The 4,900-nt window shown below is 40.7% G+C and overlaps 1 long non-coding RNA gene across 1 annotated transcript; it reads right to left on the bottom strand.

Annotated features, from left to right (window-relative positions):
* Nucleotides 1-505: 505 nt before the first annotated feature.
* On the bottom strand, nucleotides 506-974 carry LOC129740681 (uncharacterized). The gene is made up of 2 exons (XR_008736332.1): nucleotides 717-974; nucleotides 506-653 (listed from the first exon to the last, which is right to left on the bottom strand). It is a non-coding gene; the product is annotated as an uncharacterized LOC129740681 (long non-coding RNA).
* Nucleotides 975-4,900: the final 3,926 nt, after the last annotated feature.

Below are 4,900 nucleotides of genomic sequence, written 5' to 3'. Positions count from 1 at the left end.
GGGTTCAATTTGTTGCGACCTGTTACGAAAAAATTAGAAAATTTGTCGAACGAAAATGGCTGACTTGGATGACATCCCGAATAGGATTGCACCGTGAAAAAACCGTGAATTTCATTTTCACAGATCATAAATTGTATGGTTTACACAATGATTATAATCGTCTTCGATACCGTGAACGTACATTGAAATTCATATTTTTCGACCATAGATTTCATTGTTTTGACGAAAATAACCATGAAAAAGGGGTATTGTTATGCAGCGTGACCATGAAAAAAATGGCGATTTTCCATACATTGGGAAGCCCAAAAATATAAAGTTCATGGTTCTTTCAGCTTCCAATTTTTCATGGTAAAACCATGAAAACCCGATAATATTCAATGTTTACCCACTGAAATAAAAATTTTGATCATGGGGGGATTTTTTTTTTCTTGATTCTAATTACGTCATCATTGTCAAAGATTTGTTTGATTAAAAAGCGAATGTATTTATTTATTTATGTCATTTATTTAAACAGCTCAACATTTTACTTACACACTCAACCACACTGTGATTATTCGGTGGACTGAAATGTCTTGCACACCAGCATCTCGTAGCCACTTCCGGAATCCATTGGCCACCGTGTCACGAGCCGCTCGCAGTGTTGAGTTATTTTGCTAGAATATTAAAAAAAAGATGTTAAAAATATTTAATTACATTTACCATTGACATTAACTCACCGTTGCGCCCATCTTCGAAGACTACGATTATAATTTTATTATATAAAACCACGAAAACCGAGCTGGTGCCGACCGCTCGAAAATGATTGAGGAGAAAAAAAACACGTGCCGCACGACGGTCAAAATATCAACCGTACACGAAAAACTTAAAGAGTGTTAATTCATTATTTATTCACGCTTGGATGTTCTTTTTACCATGAAGTACATGGTCACATTAATATTCAATGGGAAATGAACGTGATACCATGGTTCTGTGCTATTCGGGATGTATGTGCTTCTGCCAAAGGTGCCAGGTGTCCTGATTTATCAAGATGTGTCCTGTTTTTCGAGAGACCGTTCTAATTTTTCAAAAACACTCGAGTTTTCCTGATTTTTGAAAATTGATCTCTAAAATGTCCTGAATTGTCAAGGAATATTTAAATAAGGTAGTTTCAAGAGCCATATTGGGTTTTTTTGTGACGTCACAAAAACGATTGTATCAAAAATTTATATGAGAATGGTGGAATTTCAAAGAAAAAAAAAAGTTTTATAACGAAAATTAATTCAAATTTCATTTTGATTATGTTGTAAAGCCTCTATTTCACTTTGTTATGAAGTTTTTTGGTGTTTAGATTACTTAAATTGCATTATTTTTTTTTCTTATTTTATTAATGAATGCAATGTTGCCTTGACCCTAAAACGTGCAAAAATGAAGAAAAAATCAGCTTTAAAAAGGTCTAGCTGGTAGATATTGAGTGTTCAACTGATTGGCATGATTTTAATCCAACCGGTTTACCATATGCAATTCTTTTGTAAAACACTTAACATCAATAAATTGTTAACTCAGTTTCCTAAAATGCCAATAAAAGATTGTGGTTTTGTATAAAAATTTATGTTTTGATCACTTTATTGTAATGAGGAGCTTAAGCTGCACTGACTTGTACATTTTCATGGAGGACTTAGAAATAATTTTAAAGTTTTGCAAATTTCAGGAGGAAAATCCACCATTTTTTCTAACTTCGATGGTCCGTTGTATGGAAAAAATATTCGAAAAAACAACTTTTTTTATACAATATCATGTTTCAAAATGAAAAATTTCCAGCAAATTCTTCGAATTATCAACGAAAAAGATAAGTATCCTAGTAAATTAACAGATTTTGCGTGATTGTGACGTTTCAGCCTGTACCAATACTAGAGCAGGGCTGCCTTGGCAGGCACTACCTTCTTTAAATATATTCCATGCTGAATTGTCCTAATTTTCATAAAAAAACATCTCAAATATAATCGAACTTATATATGAGAAAATCGAATAAATCTTTAGTAAAATAGTTAAACCCATTAAACAGTAATGTTCGGTTCAGATGATATTGAAATGATGTTTTTCGATATGAGTTTTGATGAAATCACCTGGCACCCCTAGCTACTGTCAATATTTGCTCAGCTCTGTTCAATGATGAATGACAAATGTTTGATGATTAATAATAGAAACTTAACGATTCATATTACAGTTTTTTAGAAAACAAATTTAAATGTACATAGAACAGGCCAGTACAATTTTGACAGAAGGCATGAACGCTACAGATAACGGTTCGAAATCATTTTTACGATTAATGATAAAACTGAAGTAAATCGTTGAATGATATCTTTCACCTTTTCAGAAACCATCACATTTTCACATTAACGTTTATGAAACGTTCTTATCGTTGTCGAAGTAAAGTTAAATATAATAGCTACGTTTACAGTGACAATCACTATTTACAGAGCAGTAGATGAATCGTACAGACTGTTTGAAATACAGTTTTTTAGTATGCGAGTCGTCCTTGGCGAGATACGACTGAGAGTTGCGCGTGTCCAACGGCGCGAGGAGAAAGTCGGGTGTCGATACGACGTCCGCCGGTTGGAGAATCCAGAGGTGAAAAGGGCATACGTTGAACAGCTAGAATCCCGAGCCTCGGAGCTACCGACAGACGGAACAGTCGAAGAACAGTGGTGTGGAATCAAGAATGCCTTTATCACGACGAGCCATGGTACTCTCGGTAAAGTTTGTGGAAGACGAAGTGAATGGATGTCGGAAGAAACCTGGAGGATGATCGATGATCGGAGAAAGACGAAAGTCGGAATTGACCAGACATGTACCGGGTCAGCCAAAGCAGCCGCCCGCTTACGATATGCGGAGCTGGAAAAGGCAGTTAAACGAGCTTGTAGACGAGACAAGAGAGCCTGGACAAACTCCCTAGCCGAAGAGGGAGAAAGAGCCGCCGCCAATGGAGATATCCGATTATTATATGATATTTCTCGCCGCCTTAGTGGTGCAAGGACTAATGCAAGGATGCCGCTGAAAAACCGAGCAGGTCAGCTGCTGACAGATCGAACAGATCAGCTCAGGCGTTGGACTGAGCATTTTGATCAATTTTTCCGAGTTACAAATAGCAATGGCCAACAGAACCCGCAGCTCGAGGCGCCCACAGTAAGTCGCATTAATGGCGTCAATTCGGAAGCGCCCTCGCTGGTTGAAATAGAAGCGGCAATCAAGGACATGAAATCCAACAAAGCGCCAGGAATCGATTGCATTCCTGCTGAAATGCTCAAAGCCGACCCTACCTTGTCAGCACAAATGTTGCACCGTCTTTTCGCTGACATTTGGAATACTGCAACATTCCCGGCCGACTGGATGCAGGGTATCCTCGTAAAGGTCCCAAAGAAAGGAGACCTAACAGAGTGCGGTAACTGGCGTGGCATAACTTTGATCTGTACAACCCTAAAAGTACTCTGCAAAGTGATCCTGAACAGGATCCAGGAGAAAATCGACGCTACACTCCGACGGCAACAACCTGGATTCCGATCCGGACGATCATGTGTGGACCACATCACAACGCTACGAATAATACTGGAACAAATCAACGAATTCCAGGACTCTCTTCTGCTGGTGTTCGTTGATTTCGGAAAAGCATTTTACCGACTGAACCACGAAAACATCTGGGCTGCTCTTAGATGACGAGGGGTCCCAGAGAAACTAGTCCATCTCATCGAAGCACAGTACGAGGCATTTTCGTGCAAGGTCTTGCACGATGGTGTCTTTTCCGAACCAATCCCGGTAACTGCTGGAGTGAGACAAGGATGTATTTTGTCACCGCTGCTTTTTCTCATCGTAATGGATGAGATCTTGACTGGATCGATTGACTGTAGACCAAACCGAGGATTGCCGTGGAATCCTTCAACCATGGAGCAACTGAACGACCTTGACCTGGCAGACGATATTGTTTTGCTCGCCTAAACACAACAAGACATGCAAAACAAACTCGACGACCTCACCGAAAGCTCCAAGGCTGCAGGTCTCAAAATCAATGTCGGAAAGACCAAGTCGATGAAATCAATACAAAAAATCGTTCCAATTTCGTGGTAGCTGGACAACAGGTTGAGACAGTGGAGTGCTTCCAGTATCTTGGTAGCCAGATTACGCCTGATGGTGGTACAAAGAAGGACATCGAAACCCGGATCAGAAAAGCCCGATTTGCGTTTGCGAGTCTCCGAAACATCTGGCGGTCACGCCAGATCTCTCTACGAACTAAGATCCGAATCTTCAACTCAAACGTCAAATCCGTATTGCTGTACGGGTGTGAAACTTGGTGCACATATGCGGTGACGACGCGAAAACTGCAAGTTTTTGTGAATCGCTGCCTGCGGAACATCATCCGCGCTTGGTGGCCTGGCAACTGGATCTCAAACGTTGAACTTCATCGCCGGTGTCATCAGAAGGCGCTAGAAATCGAGATTCGGGAACGTAAGTGGAGATGGATTGGGCACACGCTGCGAAGAGATGAAAACGAGATTTGCAGAGAGGCGCTTGACTGGAATCCAGATGGGCATCGAAGAAGAGGCAGGCCCAAAAGTTCGTGGCGGCGAAGTCTAGCCGCTGAAATCCGCACAGTTGACGAGAACCTTGGCTGGCAGCAAGTGAAGACGCTGGCTCCGGATCGCCAGCAGTGGAGATCTTTTATCTTTTATATATATTATATTATTATATTATATTAAGTATATTAAGTTATTCAATAGTTTCGACTCACCAGTCACCATGTGCGCTGCAAGGGATCATACCTCTCTCGGTGAACTTCTCCCGCTCGGCTCAACCCGCTGTAGGGAGACAATGACGTCACTGCTGTCGGTTCGGATGCTGCTGATTGTCGGGTGGTTGTACTGTTGACGAG

This window comes from Uranotaenia lowii, chromosome 1 (genome assembly GCF_029784155.1).
Source record: "Uranotaenia lowii strain MFRU-FL chromosome 1, ASM2978415v1, whole genome shotgun sequence".
NCBI lineage: Eukaryota > Metazoa > Arthropoda > Insecta > Diptera > Culicidae > Uranotaenia > Uranotaenia lowii.
The sequence above is the reverse complement of the archived record's forward strand: the minus strand, read 5'-3'. Positions and strand labels throughout refer to the sequence as shown.